General features: G+C 39.8%; 1 protein-coding gene and 1 long non-coding RNA gene across 4 annotated transcripts in view; one reads left to right on the forward strand and one right to left on the reverse strand.

Annotated features, from left to right (window-relative positions):
* Positions 1-17,680, reverse strand: part of pik3r3b (phosphoinositide-3-kinase, regulatory subunit 3b (gamma)) — a 675,304-nt gene that overhangs the window by 113,769 nt on the left and 543,855 nt on the right. The window lies entirely within an intron of this gene.
* On the forward strand, positions 1,993-9,491 carry LOC132401883 (uncharacterized). The gene is made up of 3 exons (XR_009514737.1): positions 1,993-2,092; positions 6,197-6,268; positions 8,918-9,491. It is a non-coding gene; the product is annotated as an uncharacterized LOC132401883 (long non-coding RNA).

Genomic DNA, 17,680 nt, shown 5'->3' on the forward strand with positions numbered 1-17,680 from the left:
ACAATCATTCCACAGTCAAAGTCACTTAGATCACATTTCTTCCTCATTCTGATGTTTGGTCTGAACAACAACTGAATCTGTTTGGCTGATTAACTATTTGTATTAATGAGCAGATGTACAAGTGTACCTAATAAAGTGGCCACTGAGTAAATGTACACCTTTGATTAAAGTAGGGAATGTTCTTCATCTTAGGAGTCAAGTGCTCCCTTTTTTAATAGAAGTTGAGTGATCTCTGGCTTTCCTTTTTGGAGCAAAGGAGGATAAGAGGTGACTTGATAGAGGTGTATAAAATGAGAAGAGGCATACGTAGAGTAGACAGGCAGCACCTCTTTCCCAGGGTGGAATTGGATAATATAAGAGGGCATCAATTTAAGGTGATTGGAGGATAATATACTGGGGTATCAGAGTTGTTTTTTTTAAACACAGAGAGTGGTGGGTGTATGGAATGCACTGCGTCTTGCCAGTGGTAATTGTATACATTAGAACCTTTAAAAAACTCTTAGATAAGCAGATGGATGAAAGTAAAATGGGGAATTCTACAGGAGAGAAGAGTTAGATTGCTTATTTATTTACTTTACTTTGAGATACAGCACGGTAGCAGGCTCTCCAAGCCCAACAGGCTCATGCCACCCAATTACACCCATATGACCAATTAACCTTTTAAACGGGACATCTTTGGAACATGGGAGGAAAACAGAGTGTCCAGAGGAACCCCATGTAGAAACTCCTTCCAGGCAGCAGGGGGAATTGAACCTGCGTCTCTGCCACTGTAATAGTGTTATGCTAGCCACTACGCCCAAACAGCATTCACTTTTACAGTAGGTTAAAAGGTTGGCGTAAAAGGCCTGAACTGCCCTCTACCGTTCTATGGTTAATGTTTAAACCCTATCTATAGGTATTTAAAGATTATCTCTTAATTTCTGTTTGCAGAAGCTAATTATGTGCAAGTTGGTTATCATGTTCCTGTACATGTTTCCAAGGTACACTATTGCTGTACATTGCTTTGTTGAAAATATCATGCCAGAAAGCCAACTTATAAAGGTCATATGAGGTGATGCAAAATGCATCTATAAGTATGTTACAAAATCAAGTATTCTGTGAAAGTTTCATATCTGGTGTACAAAACTCCCAGTTTCACTCACTAACAAATGGTCTAGCTCACATTAATACATTTTTCTTGCTAAATCAGCATTGTTCAGCCATATGATTCAAATTCAAGCTGTAGGGAGATTTGTACAAATAGAATTTTGATGTGTTACTTTTGCTGAATTTAAATAACTGCTGACTTCACTCTGCCTTTGCGATGTTTTGAAATCAATTAGTCTTTTTGGAACAGAATCCAAATAATTTTTACAAATGGTGAGAAAAGGAAAATTACTGCTAAGTAAATAACACTCCTCACATCATAGCTTAACAAAGTAATTGTGATCTCATACCACGAGAAGTGCAAGTGGAACTTAAAAAGTTCAAAAAAGACAGATGTTATGTAACTGCTGCTATTTCCTCTCTCTCTTGGTTTAACATCGTTTTTTGGTAGCTGACATTTCTTTCTCTGTCTGATTCTGTAACATTGTTCAATGGTCCCGTGCAGAAAGGAACCACGCAATGTTGTTCCAGTGAGAAGGTAAAGGTAACTGGGCAGCAGCTCTGTTCCTGGGAGCATTTTAACACCATATCTTGCAATTAACGAGTAACCAAGCTGATCTGAAACACAGAAACAAAATTGTTCCAACCATTCTTGCCACAAAAGTGCTTTGAAATTCACAGAGCAAAAGTCTGGCTTGTAATAAGAGAAGGAGCCATTGAAATACAACTGGGTATGGATAATTCTTGTCTTTTAGGAGAGCTCACTTTTATTTGTTTTGTTCACATACCACGCAAAATAATCTATCTTGATCATGGCTAAACTCACAAGAGGTATGTTTGTTTTGTTTATTTCAGTGGTCTTATCTTTGCTCACTTCAGCTGGCCTGAACACTAGTCTCAGGAAGCTCCATACCCATTTTTCACTTTATCCAGTCACGTCTGTCAATGCCAACGAATAACCAGATCGCACCGGAGGAAAATGAAAGCTCAAGAGAAGATCCTTCAGGTGTGATAAATTGTTGCTAACACTTTTCATACACTGTTCTTTGTTGATTGACTCTAAAGACTCTCAAACCATACAAAAATAATAGTTACAAATACAGCGGATAATGGTTAATTTAGCCATTGGTAAACCAGGGCACACGCTTACTGGGACAACTCTTGAAGAACAAAAACAAATCAAGAAAATAGCCAGGATATCCTTTGATTATTTGGGATACTGTGCCACATAATTTGGGTAGGAGACTGGCCGAGCAGTTTCTAACTAGCCTCAGATGTCTGCACTGTTAGACACGGAGTGGATTAGAGCAAACAGTTTTTAAATAGTGTCAGTTGCATGCTGAATGGATGTTACAATGAAACGAAGATTTGGAGGATGCATTCATCCATAGCATTGAATGAAGACAGTCCATTTTCTACACTAGATGTCTGTGCAGATTTTACTCATTTACAGTCAATCAAAAGAAGGCGTACACTGAATGAATTCCTCTGTCGGTAACTATCAGCCACTAAAGCACAGTTTTATAGTACTGTAGTAGTGTTGATAGTGTTCTAATTAGTTCTGTATTTCATTGAAATACGTAATTTGTTACTCAGTTAAAGAGCAGTTTATCTTTTTTATACATTTTTAACTTTCATGAAACTTGGGCTAATTCGGGCAGTGGCTTAATTGAGCCAAAATATACTGGTCCTGATGGTCCTGATTAACACTACTGTAGTTCTGCTTGTGTCGGGATATTGCATTTCCAGTAAACAGTCATAAAGCATTACATGAAGAAATAAGAATTGAAAAATATTTTATCTCCATCTATGTTTCCTTAGATAAATGTGTTGGCGCATGGCCTAGTGGGCAAGGCAACAAACTAGTAACCTGAAGGTCACTGGTTCAAGCCTCAGCTGAGGCAGCGTGTTTGTGTCCTTGAGCAAGGCACTTAACGACACATTGCTCTGCGACGTCACCGGTGCCAAGCTGCATGGGTCCTCGTGCCCTTCCCTTGGACAACATCGGTGGCGTGGAGAGGGGAAGGCCTGCAGCTTGGGCAACTGCCGGTCTCCTGGAAACTCCAGGCGCAGATCCATGGTCTCTCGAGACCGACGGATGCCACCACCACACACATAAATTCCTAAAGAGTGAATTTTATTCCACATCCTAAATTTTTGGGTAGTGATTTGTGAATGCTCTAAGGGCATATATTCATTAACCAAACAGCCATAACATCGGAATCACCTTTAGTTTGCTCAATAGAATTTCTTTCAATATCATGCAAAAAATTACCTTCTAAATGCATATACTAGACATCCCATTTTGAATTATATATAATTTCCTCAGTGATCAAGCCTCTGGTAGAGCTTATGTCATAGGCTGCAGTACAAACGTGAGACTGACATAGCCTTGGCAACACTACTTCAATGCTTAAGTTAGAATGTTCTGGGTTCAAATCCCCTGCCAGAGCGCAATCAGTCTAGCCTGACAAAGCACACAAGAGTCTTTAGATGCTGAAATCTGAAACGAAATCAAGCTGCTGGGCAATTCAACGGGTCGAGCAGCATCTGTGGGGCTGGGGGGGGGGGGGGGGGGTTGTTAGGAAGGAGTTGAAGGAGTTGCCGACCTTCTGGGTTGAGACCTTGAATCAAGCAAGTTTCAGTCTGGGTGTTTAATCAGGAGCATTTCTTAGTCTGACAATGAGGTAGGTGCTGTATTAACTTCAAGTAGAATAATTATCTTAACCAACTATCTTGCCTGTTGCCTTTAAGTAACCCAATAGGTGTATATAGAAGCAAACGAGGCGGTTCTCATAATTCCCTAAAAACACTCATGGCAAAATCAATTAATCATAAGCACAGAACAGATTATCTGGTCATTTTATGACTGCTGTCTTTGGGATATTACTTGTTTAATATTTACAACAGTTTTCACAGAATGTAATTGTGACACTTCCAAAAGCACAACATTGCATGTGAAGTGCCTGAGAAAATCTTGAGGTTAAAGGTATTCTGCAAATGTTGTTCTTTATTTCTTTCAATCTCATGCAAGTGGGAATAATAGCATAGTACTCATGTTACTGGACTAGCAAACAAAATGCCTGGGATGAGTGATTTCAAATTGCACCATTTGGAGATATTAAATTTAGCTAATTAAATAAATCTGGAATAGAAAGCCAAAATCGATAATAAGAGCCATGAGTCTGTGAGATTGTCATGAAAGAGAGTTTGCTTCAACGATGTCCTACAGAGAAGGAAATTTGCCACTTTTACCCAGGGTCTGTAACCTTTCCCTGAATGTCAATAAAACAAAAGAGCTGATCATTGACTTTGGAATGGGGCTGAGCACATGGTCCTGTTTACACCAACAGTGTTGAAGTTGAGAAGATTGAGATCTTCAAGTGCATAGGAGTGAACATCACCAATAGCCTGTTCTGGTCCTACCCCATTATTGTTGTGGCCAAGAAAACTCACTAGCGTCTCTACTTTCTTAGGAGGCATGTCCCCACTGATTCTTACATTTCTTATCAATTTGCCTTAAAAAGCATTCTGTCTAGATGCATGATGTCTGGGTATGGCAACTGCTCTCCACATAACTGCAAGAAACTGTAATTTTGGACACAGCACATCACAGCAACCAGCCTCCCCTCCACACTTCTAGCTGCCTCCTTAAAGCAGCCAGGATAATCAAAGACTCCCCCTCCCCCCACACACACACACACACACCAGACATTCTCTCTTCTCCCCTCTCCCATCAGGTAAAAGATACAAAAGCCTTAAAGCATGTATGACCAGGCTCAAGAACAGCTTCTATCCCACTGTTGTAAGACTTCTGAATGAACTTCTTGGACAATAAGTTGGACTCCTGGCTCATTATGATCTTCCCACTTTATAGTCTATCTGGACTGCACTTTATGCTTGGTTCTGTATTGTTACTGTTTTACCCATGCTGAATGCACTGTGTAATGAGTTTATCTGCAGAAGCAGTATGCAAGACAAGCTTTTCACTGCATCACGGCATATGTGGCAATAATAATCCAGTACCAAAACATTACAGGCTGCCATTCTGTTTCTCCATGTTTAAAAGGCAATCAACAACACAATTTCTTCTGTACACTAAAATGTTTCCTTTCTATCATCATTAACACAGCCATAACAAAACAGTGGATCTGATCAACACCACAACAAATCTAGTGCCTCACCACAATACTGTGCAACATCAGAAAACTTGTCATTTTGCATTTGCCCCTCCCCCTCCTACTTTCAAATCTCTTACTATCTTTCTTTTCAGTTAGTCCTGACGAAGGGTCTCGGCCCGAAACGTCAACAGTGCTTCTCTTTATAGATGTTGCCCAGCCTGCTGTGTTCCACCAGCATTTTGTGTGTGTTGCTTGAATTTCCAGCATCTGCAGATTTCCTCGTGTTTGCCAAGGTATACTTTGTAGCATCACTTACAGTTGGATATTAATGCAAATATCTAATCAGCCAATCATGTGGCACTAACTCAATGCATAAAAGGATGCACATGTGGTCAACAGGTTCAGTTGTTATTCAGAGCAAACAACAGACTGGGGAAGAAATGTGATCTAACTGTCCTTCACCACGGAATGGTTGTTGGTGCAAGACAGGATGGTTTGAGTAACTGAGAAACTGCTGATCTCCTGGAATTTTCACACACAACAGCCTTGTAAACAGAGTTTACAGAGAATGGTGCAAGAAGCAAAAAACATCCAGTGAGCTGCAGTTGTGTGAGCAACAATGCCTAGTTAATGAGAGAGATCAGAGGAGAATCGTTCAAGCTGACAGGAAGGTGACAGTACTCATACAACCATACGGTACAACAATGGTGTGCAGATACAGGAGGTACCTAATGAATTGGCCCCTGAGTGTATATTCACATTTCTTTATTGCTGATGTATCAGAGTTTTGAAACTCTCATCTGCAAAGTCCCATTTATCTTACAGGCTCCAATGCTTCCAATAAACAACGGTACATTTTCAAGGGCAACTAGAAACATGTACAGACGTTCATCTTGCTTATTTGGCACCCATCATAATCATAATTAATGTTTTATATAACCACATTCAAAAATAAAATTTTAAATATCTTCCACCTGCTTTCATTCCAGAACACAATAAATATAATCCAACTAGAATGATAGCCGGCTCGTGGCGTAGTGGCATCTGCATCGTTCTTTGAGGTGAGTGGTCCCGGTTTCAAATCCAGCCAACATGTTGCTCCATCTGTGCTGGGTTGTGTGGTGAGCTAGCAACTTGGCCTCACAAAAAAATTCACAAAAATGCTAAAGAAACAGCAAGGTTGCCACCTGGTGCGCTACAAGGCACGGAAAGGAGCAACAACAGACGTATTTAACCATTTTTACTTTTCACTTCTTCTTGCAATAATTTCATACAACTTGCTGTAAAGTGGTGGAAGAATTACAGCCTACAGATGGCTTTCTTTGCCACAGCTATTAAATATCTATCTGAAACGAAACACAAACATTGGTCTAAAACATGCCATAAAACATTCAGTGACACTGAGTTCCATAACATGTGAAGCATGGAGATTACTTGAAAAGCTCTCTTCATTCAGTTATTGGGGAAGGTGATGTGAAAGTTACATTTTTTTTTATGGAGACAATACATTTTATTCCTTGTCCCATGGATGGTGGAAAAAGATATTAATTTTAAATGGCCAAAAATGAACCTACCTAATATAAGTATTAATGCTTATTAATACTGCTTGGTTCGGAAGTTGCACCATCTCGTATCGCAAGACCCTGCAGTGGATAGTAAGGTCAGCTGAGAAGATTATCGGGGTCTCTCTTCCTGCCATCACGGACATTTACACTACACGCTGCATCCGCAAAGGAAACAGTATTATGAAGGACCCCATGCACCCCTCATACAATCTCTTCTCCCTCCTACCATCTGGGGAAAGGCTCCGAAGCATTCCGGCTCTCACAACCAGACTATGTAACAGTTTCTTCCCCCAAGCTATCAGACTCCTCAATACCCGAAGCCTTGTTTATTATTTATTGTAATGCCTGCACTGTTTTTGTGCACTTTATGCAGTCCAGTGTAGGTCTGTAGTCTAGTGTAGCTTTCTCTGTGTTGTGTTTTTTTATTACGTAGTTCAGTCTAGTTTTTTGTATTGTTTCATGTAACATCATGGTCCTGAAAAACGTTGTCTCATTTTTACTATGCACTGTACCAGCAGTTATAGTCGAAATGACAATAAAGTTGACTTGACTTGACTTGATAAGATTGACACCATTAAATTGCAGCTGCTGGACCTAATAAGGCAATGTTTGTTTTGGAGTTGGTCATGAAAGTGGAGAAGTGGGTAAGTGTGGGTTAGATTAAGAACACAGTACAGAGAAAATCTACAGCACAATACAGGCCCTTCAGCCCACAATGTTGTGCTGACCATGTAACCTACTCTAGAGACAGCCTAGAATTTCCCTAGCACACAGACCTCTATTTTTCTAAGCTCCATGTATCTATCCAAGAGGCTCTGAAAAGACTCTATTATATCTGCCTCTACTACTGTTGCTGGCAGTGCATTCTTTGCATCCCCTTGGTACCTATTTCCAAGCACCTTAAAACTATGTCCCCTTGTGTTAGCCTTGTGTTATGCCTCTAGCACAAACAATGCTCCTCATCATTTATCAAGTCACCTCTCATCCTCTGTTGCTCCAAGGGGAAAAGGCCAAGTTCACTCAACCTATTCTCATAAGGTACACCATCCAATCCAGGCAACATCCTTGTAAATCTCCTCTGCACTCTCTCTATAGTATCCACATCCTTCCTGTAGTGAGGTGTCCTGAACTGAACACAGTACACCAATTGGGGTCTGAGCAAGGTCTTATATACTGTAACATTACCTCGCCACTTTAGAACTCAATCCCACAGTTGATGAATGCCAACACACCATACGCCTTCTTAACAACACTGTCAACCAACACAGCAGCTTTCAGTGTCCTATGGACATGGACCCCAAGATCTCTCTGATCCTCCACACTAATAATATTAATATTACATTCTGTCTTCAAAATTAACCCAACAAAATGAGCCACTTCACACTTACCTGGGTTGAAGTCCATCTGCCACTTCTCAGCCCAGTTCTGCATCCAATTGATGTCCCACTGTAACCTCTGACAACCCTCCAGACTGTCCACAACACCCCAACCTTTGTGCCATCACCAAACTTACTAACCCACCCTTCTGCTTCCTCATCCAGGTCATTTATAAAACTCACGAAAGGAGGGATCCCAGAACATATCCCTACAGAACACCACTGGTCACCATCCTCCATGCAGAACACGAACCATCTACAGCCACCCTTTGCCTTCTGTGGGCAAGCCAATTCTGGGTCCACATAGCAAAGTCTCTTTGGATCCCATGCCTCCTTACTTCCTGAAGGAGCCTTGCATGGAGAACCTTATCAAATGCCTTGCTGAAATCCATATACACAACATCCATTGCTCTACCTTCATCAATGTGTTTAATTAAGGGGGGGGGGAATCTGATAATTGTTAGCACTATGTCAGCTGGCCTATCTGCACTATAACAGAACACTGAAATCTTGTTTCCCTTCTTTGATCCAATTGGTTTGATCTCTGTAGCAAACAATACTTTCTCCACCACTGCCAAGAGATGGATCCTAATAAAGCTTTACCCATTGACTGTGCTGGAACAATAACTAATCACAGGGCTTGAGTATCATTATGTTTCATAACAACACAAATTACATCTCTATTTGGAAGTACTTGTGCTAAGCTCTAACGGGATTGCAGCTGAAGAGAGTCAGTAACCTTAACTTCCTTGGTGTAATCACATCACAGGATCTGTTCTGGGACCAGCACCTAAGTGCCATAATAAAAGAAGCATGACAATCTACTTTCTTAGAAGTTTGCGCGGATTCAGCATGTCATCGGTAATTCTGACAACCTTTATAGACACACAGTGGAGAGTACCCTGACCGATTGCATCACAGCGTGATGGCGAACACCAATGCACCAGAACGGAAAAGCCCACAGAAAGGGGTGGATACTGCCCTCCAAAGCACCCTCTACCATCCAAGTCATGCTCTCTTCTCACTGCTGTCATCAGAAAGGAGGGCAGGAGGCTTAGTTCCCACACCACCAAGTTCAGAAACAGCTATATATTACCCTGAGTGAGTGCAGATAACTTCACTCCCCTCAACTCTGTACCAGTTTCACAATCACAGACTCTCTTTCAAACACTCGACAACTCATGTTCTTGTTATGTATGCATGTATGTATTTATTTATTTATCATTATTATTATTATTAGTGCTATATTTGCACAGATTGTTTCCTTTGGCACATTGGTTGTGTCAGTCTATATTTGTGTGCAGTTTTTCATAGATTCTATTGTATCTGTTTGTTTTATTATGAATGCCTGCAAGAAATTGAATCTCAATGTCATATATGGTGACATATGTGTAAATTAATAATAAATTTACTTTGACTTGATATATCTGATTAAAAAAAACAATTCTGTCAAATTTACTTAGTTGATGATCTGATTCTAATTCTATTAAAGTTGGTGAAACAATTTTATAATTCTCGACTTAATGTTTCATGTTCAATCTGGATTCTTGTTACAAAGCACTCCATTGTGTAAGTACTCCATTTTGCGTACTGCTTGGGGGGAGGCAACAGCAGCCATGCCTCTGGCACTGAGTCTAGCCCTGTGGCTCAGAAGAGTAGGGAACTGAAGAGGATAGCAGCCATAATAGGAACTCTATAGTTAGGGGGACCACAGGTGACTGTGGATGTGAAAATGAAATACCGATGGTAGTTTGCGTCCCAGGTGTTTCTGAACACGTCCACGATATCCTGAATATGGTAAAGCAATGCTGGCAGTCATTTCAAGGGGAACAGAATATAAAAACAAGGAGATAATGCTGAGGCTTTATATGATGCCGGTCAGGTTGCATGTTGAGTATTGTCGGCAGTTTCGGGGTTGTCATTGGACAGAGTGCAAAGGCGATTCATGAGGATGATTCTGGGAATGAAGGGGTTAACATAGGAGGAGTGTTTGGCAGCTTTGGGCCTGTATTCATTGGAATTTAGGAGAATGTGGGCAGATCTCATTGAAACCTACCAAATGTTGAAAGGACTACGTAGTGTGGATGTGGGGCGAAAGTTTCCTATGGTGGGGGGCCACCTCAATATTGAGGGGCGGGTCTTTAAACAGTGGTAAAGAGGAAATTTTTTAGCCAGAGAGTAGTAAATCTGTGGAATGTCCTGTTATAGAATGAGGTGGAGACCAAGGCCACGGGTATATTTAGAGCAAAAATTGAGTTTCCTGATTGGTCAGGGCATCAAAGGATATCTCAAGAGAACATATGGCCAGCAACACCGGAAGCAGACAGCAGAAGGCAGGTGCATGGGGTTGAGTGGGATCTGGGATCAGACATGATGGAATGGAGGTGCAGACTCAATGGGCTGAATGGCCTAATTCTGCTCCTATGTCTTAGGGTCACTCACATCAGTTGTTCTAAGTTTGAAGTGACAAGTGCACAGTTTGAAAGCCTTCAATCTCAAGTCAAGCCATCTGTAAATATCTGCAATAGTACTGGAGATCCTGGAAAACATTAATATTCCTTTTGCTAGCAAGGTATAAATGCTGCTACCATCTGGAAGGCAGTGTGCTTGGCTCCCTGATTCATTACTTGATGAGCTCTGGAAATCACCTACACATGTGAGGCAATCCCAGCAGAAATGTGTAAGCAGAGAGAGGAACATTTGGCAGAAGATCTCAAAATGTAAGAAATAGAGTAAAGCATGGAACATAAAATGGCTTAGAACTTGTGGAGGGAGTGCTTGCTCTGAACACAGTATGATGAAGAAAAATGCAGCTGTAGTTCTACCTCACCTCATTTACACTACTGCACAAAACATTCTCAGATCATCTTCTGTATGCATTGGGGATATTCATATGCCCAAAGGAAACATCAATGTTGCTGGCCAGGGGATTCATATGTTCTCTTGAGATATCTTGTAAACCAGCCAAATTCCCTTCAGCATAATCAATTAGGTTGTCCAAGAGTGCTTCCAGGCTGTATCAGAAATAGCCAGAAACTTCATAGGCTAAGTTGCTCAAATTAGGCACAGATTTTGTGTTGTCCTGTTACAACTAACATTTTTGCACAATATTGACATCCATTCAAAACAAAAGAAAATGCAAGAATGGAAAAATGGAAAAATGTACAATGTACATTGTACAATGGAAAAATATATTGTGCCAATGAGAGGAAGGGCATTTTGGCACAGATTGCACTAAAGAGAAGCAAAGCATTGTTTAAATATGCAAAGGCCACCGTCTCTTATACTGAACATTATCATAACTTTGAACTTTTTCTCCTATACTCACTTGGCCATAACATTGTCAAAATAATTGATAGCGATAAGTAGTAATCGAGAATGGGTAGTAAATGTGTCCATTTTTTTCCAATCAAGCTCTGTAACACTGTGATTTATATTGATATTTAACTTTTGGGAACCAATTTATTAAATAAGCTGAGAAAACAGTTGACTCTGCCCTGATGCTGGTGGACAGTAAAAATGAAGGTTATCACACTGGTAAAGTATGCAATACAGTTATGGGAATGTGGGTAACGTGGTTAATTGAAAGGAAAAGGAGATCATTTTGCATGGGGTTCAGCCTGTGCTGTTATATAACTAGAAAAATTGATCATAGTTGATGCTAACAGGGGATGCCATAAATGGAAAAAAAAATTCTCACCATTGAAACACAAACTTTGAGACCAAAATTGATCGCTTGCCAGAAATGAAGGAAAGAAGCCAGCTTTGAAGCTTCATTAGATGGGTCAGCTTAAAGTTTTGGCTCCACAAAGACCTTCATTCAAGGTCAGTCAAGCATATGACTAATACATCACATGAAGTGATGTGATACCAAGGCAAATAATACCCATTTCTCAGAATTTTATTCACATGCTCAGTCGCACAAGTGGTTGGTTGTTAATAAAAGGATGTATATACTGAACGCACAATTTCAACTCCGGGGTCCTGAAATTGTTTTGCTTTTAATGCTTTGAGGAAATAATCTACATCTTATGTCATGCATTTTATTAACTGAAGTTACACAAATTAAAATCTGGCAAAAACATTAGATGTTTAGTGAATTATTTATTATATAACCAGTCATATGAATCTGGATATTTTCAATCTATTTCTGGAACTGTGTCTGGTCCTTGAACTACCTCTGCAAATGATGATAATGCCTATTGGTTGCTAGTCACAGTAATTGTGGTAAAAACATCTGCTTTTTCTATTTTCTCATTTGTAAGAATCACAACTCCCAAAGAATCCAAATCAGAAGCACAAACAAGACAAAATCTGCAGATGCTGGAGATCCAAGCAACACACACAAAATGCTGGAGGAACTCAGCAGGCCAGTCCTGCTGAAGGGTTTTGGCCTGAAACATTGACTGTATATTTTTCTATAGATGCGTCCTGGCCTACTGAGTTCCTCCAGCATTTTGTGCGCGTTGCTCAAATCAGAAGCAGTTCAGAACATCTCGTCTCCAACTGAACAGCTTAGTAAATTGTCAATGCAGCATTTTGCTCTGGCGTGTGAACATTTTCCCTTCTGCGGTTTTCCAGTTTTGTGATTATGCTACTTTTTAAGGGTGAATGCCCTCTTCAAGATGCTGAAAATGAAAATATTATGAAAGCAAGGGCATTATTTTCTCCTTACATTTTTCAGACGGATTAATACTCAAATCAGCTTCAGCTCATTTCACCATCATTAATCTACTGACTGAGTTTCTGGTCCACAACAGATACTGAGCAATCTAATCACTGAATATTCACAAACTCGCTAAGTTGTGTTACTTTTCTGAATAGGTAAAAAATTCCTGCCCCAAAATCATGGCTTAAGCCACAATTATATTATTCATAACATAAACTACTGTCTTTGTTGAAATTTTAATCTGAAGGCCAAAGGCTTTCCCAAACGATTATAATAGTCTCAATGTTTTTAACCCAAAGTTAGATTTAGAGCTGTTGGTCTGTAAACTTGGAGCATGTACAATGCATTTCATTTCCAAGGATATTCAAATATATTGATGCTACTCAACTCCCACAATTTTTCACCCAGGAGTTCTCCTTCTAAAGGAAGTTCAAAAGGCAAGACTAATTAAAACTAATTTAGGGTGGACGTTCTTTTGTTCTGCACAATGAAAATGTGTATGCATCTGAGTGAGAAATCACTTTGTGAAAACAATGTTTCATGTGGCATGGCTGTTGTAGATTTTGTTTTGTTCTGTTTTAAATCCTAAAAGGTATATCAATTAGGAAGTGAAAAGGTGGGTCTGTCATTTGTGGGAAAGCACCTTTAATCAATATCGATTAGGCAGTGGTCAGCAGGGTGTGCCCTGCAAGTAGCCAGTGGTGGACAACACAACGGACCTTGTGAGATAGTTCCCCTAGAAGACTATCAAAACCAGTTGGCAGAATGTATCATCACCAGAACTCAGAAATAAGCACCAAAGCCTTACTTAACTGACAGTGAGAGGAGCTCAGCAGTTAGACCAGGGGTCGGCAACCTTTACCACTGAAAGAGCCATTTGCACCCGTTTCCCACCCGTTGCCGACCCCTGAGTTAGACCCTTCCCGCACAATTAGTGAGCTAGTGTCTCATTCCCAATGTCGTCAAGTCAAGTCACTTTTATTGTCACCTCGACCATAACTGCTGGTACAGTACATAGTAAAAATGAGACAATGTTTTTTCAGGACCATGATGTTACATGACACAGTACAAAAACTAGACTGAACTACGTCAAAAACACAGGAAAAAACTACACTAGACTACAGACCTACCCAGGACTACATAAAGTGCATAAAACAATGCAGGCATTACAATAAATAATAAACAAGGCTTCGGGTATTGAGGAGTCTGATAGCTTGGGGGAAGAAACTGTTACATAGTCTGGTTGTGACAGCCCAAATGCTTTGGTGCCTTTTCCCAGATAGTATGCTGTTCTTAGGATGGTTGCAATGAATGAGTCGATCACCCACCTTTTTGTGATCTGTATGTTTGCAAAGAAGGCCTCAAAATATGTAAGGCTCCTTGCTTCAACATGAGCTGCTGTATATCAGAGACTCTGTTATCTACAGGGCTATTACCAAAGATCCATACAGAGACAAACATCAGCTGTGTTACCAAAGATCCATACAGAGACAAACATCAGCTGCAATTGGAAGATCATCTGCTCCATGAAGGATGCTTGTTGGTTTTCCAGGACAAAATGTTGCCATGTGGTCATTTCCCGGTTGCTAGAGCATATGCTTTGGGAAGCACTTAAGCTTGTTGCATCCAATATGAATGCTTTGTGGGAAAGGACTGTAATCTAAAATGTCGTTGCCACTAGATATTGAGGGGCTGACTCTGATACAACCACCCCCACAAATACATGAAGAAGATATTGTTCATAATGAGTGGACTTGGTGCTTTGTACATGGATGTATTAATGAAAATACAAGTGCAATAGATTGCCAATGCTATTAATATATAATGTAAGTTGGATGAGACTATGAACGTAAAGAAAACCAATTACTGGTTTTTATATCCTGTGTGCATTTTTTTAAGACTCATATTTAGTTTTGAGTAAAAATATAGCCAGATCCTACCGAGCTTTTAATTTTGGCTGTGTGTTGTTTGAAAGTCAGATAAAATTTCAGCTGGAGACCTGAGTGAAGAAATTTCTGAGAGGACTAAAAGGTCAAGAATGTTGTTTTCCTTTCTCATGTGGTTAGCATTTGCAGAAGTGCTTCCATCTTAGAATACCTCTATTCAAATTAGCGTTTCTTGTGATTTGAAGACAATTTTCCACCTCCCATTAAGTTATTTAATGTTGAAGTGTGTGAAAAGTCACCCAACCAGAATTAACAAAGGCTGGTATATTTAACCAAACTCAAGTGGGGGAAAGTGCACTGCCCACAGATCCCTGAGCAATCCTGACCACATTCTGCTGATCTGTGTATCTGGCCATTATCTTCATTGCTTGCTCTCATCTTTCATCAGACTTCCAATTCATGCATCCAATTCTCCATTTACTATGAGGTTCCATTTGGCTCCTTTTGGACTGTTTTTGATAGTTTATAAAAATATGTAAAAGACTTAACATGTTAATACCATGCTCCAGGTATTCAACATGACCTTCAAAATCCATCTGACTTTCCCTGATCCGCTCCTATTTATCCAACTGCATTGTTATAGCAACACTGATAATGAATTTGAAAAACTTACACACAAATGATATTCCATTAATACATTATTAACTTCCCAATGCTTCTTACATTGGTAATGTTCAAAGCAAGGGGACAAGCAGGGTTGGCACAGTAGCATTGTGACTAGCAAAATGCTTTGCAGTGCCAGCTGTAAGACCGGGGTTCTATTCTCACCACTGTCTGTAAGGAGATTCTCCTTGTGACCTCCAGGTGCTCTGGTTTCCTCCCACATTCTAAAGATGTACAGTTAGGATAAGTGAGTTGCGAGTGTATTACGTTGCTGCCAGAAGTATGGTGACACCTGTGGACTGCCCAGCATGATCCTCGATGATCTGATCTGATGCTAATGATGCATTTTACTGAATTTTCAAAGCTTTGATGTACATGTGACAAATAAGGCTAATCTTAAATTTTTGATTTGCATTTGTTTTGGTAGATAAGGGGCAAAGTATCAATAAAGAAAAGATTGAACACATAGAGCATAAAAGAGTTTTAGGTTACCATCAGATGATGTTACAAATGTTCAAAATTCCATTAATATCCATAGAAAGAAAAACAGTTGATGTTCCAGGTTCAAAGCACTTTTCTCAGGCCTGGTTTAACAACAATAATCCTGGACCTGAGATGATAACCATTTCACTTTCCTATATGTTGCTTGACCTGCTAAGTGTTTCCAGCAACTTCTGCTTTTATGTCAGATCTCCAGCATCTGCAACTTTTGGACTTTTGTATAACTAATCGTGCCAGTTTAATATTTCCGAAGAATAATTTTGCTTTATTCCAGACATCTTGAAATGCTTATGTAAAATTTGAAACTGGGGGTTGGGATAGGAGGACGCAATATCAGATTACTTGCCAATTAATTTAGGAAGCAATAGTCAGGGCCATTCATTCAATAATCAATCAATTGTTGGGAATTTGATTATTTGCTAGTACATCTTGCTGGTGATGCTATGAATTGACTGCGGAGTGCATGAAGTTGATGGATGAACTTTACCTGTAATATACACACAGGATTGTAAGATAATGAATCATTCTTGGATTTTTGTGTGTCTTATACTCTAAATGCTGAGTAAAGTGATTCTCAATCATGACCTTTTCTGAGCTAAGTATTCTCCTCAATGAAATTTAATGGCACAAAAGCTAGTTTGGTGAGCTGTTGCCAATGCTAGCTCTGAGGATGAACTCAACTGAATCAATCAAAAGAATTTGCCAAAAATAAAGCTGAGGTGGATGAGTTTATCTTCCTATCTTTGGCAAGCAGGAAATGAACAATTTTATAGAGGTAGAGGGGTGGTGGAGAAGCTAAACGACAATCAAATTTGCTGTGCCTTTTCATAAATCCTCTGATTAAAGCTCAATCTGTAGCCCTGCTAAAGTCTTGTGAGAGAGGTTTTAATAGAGGCACACTGCTTGGAGATTGGCATTGCCCTTATTGCTTAATAAGAAGCTTCTGCAGTATGTAGAGTTGATAGTTATGTTAAAAACTGCCTGGGTGATACAAAGCAGGACTCAGTTTCTGACTGAACACTTGCAAATATTTTATGCTCAACTTCGCCCTCAAATTTCTTACCCAAATAAAAAAATCAGCAAAAATGCAGAGTGGGGAACTATTAACGTGATGTGTACTTAACAGTTGTATTGAAGTACACTAACAAGCAGTGGAAGAGGCAGTGCCAAAAATATTTTGGAAGACAAAAGACAGAGATCTAAGTAATTATGTGTTGGCAAAAAAAAAATTTAGCGCATACTGCAGACAAAGCAAGATGAACTGAGTTCCTGTCTTATTATTATCTGAAGCATTGGGCATAAATCATGATTTTTTTTTTGCCTCAGAATCCTCTCAGCCATTAACAGGATTTCAGCAAGACCGCCATATTGTGAATATCCTAGACATTGGCCTTTGTGGCATGGAATTGCATACCTCATGTTGAGGTTCTTTTGTCTGTATACACACAGGCTTCAGCCATCAACCAATTTTCCAGCCTGGTCTTCTTGTTGGTCTTCACAACTGGAAGGGTGAATGGTGGCAGCCCCATCACTGTGTAGGCAACCAACAACTTCTGTGTTGCTGGATAAACATTCTGAAAGAAATGCCCATGCATCTGACAACTGTGATTGATTGCTTGCTTTGCCAACTTCAAAGCCTTAAGGTGCCAGAGACCATAGGTGCCCAGAGCTGTTGAGGTACAAATTACAGGAAAATACAAAAGGATGACATTTTTTTGTCTTTTGAATGTTATTATAATACACATGTAGATATGCAGACATGTAGTTTGAATCTCAGGTTCAATAGAGACTAAACATAGAAGACTGAATGAAG

The sequence above is a fragment of the Hypanus sabinus genome, chromosome 11 (assembly GCF_030144855.1).
Source record: "Hypanus sabinus isolate sHypSab1 chromosome 11, sHypSab1.hap1, whole genome shotgun sequence".
In the NCBI taxonomy this organism is placed as follows: domain Eukaryota; kingdom Metazoa; phylum Chordata; class Chondrichthyes; order Myliobatiformes; family Dasyatidae; genus Hypanus; species Hypanus sabinus.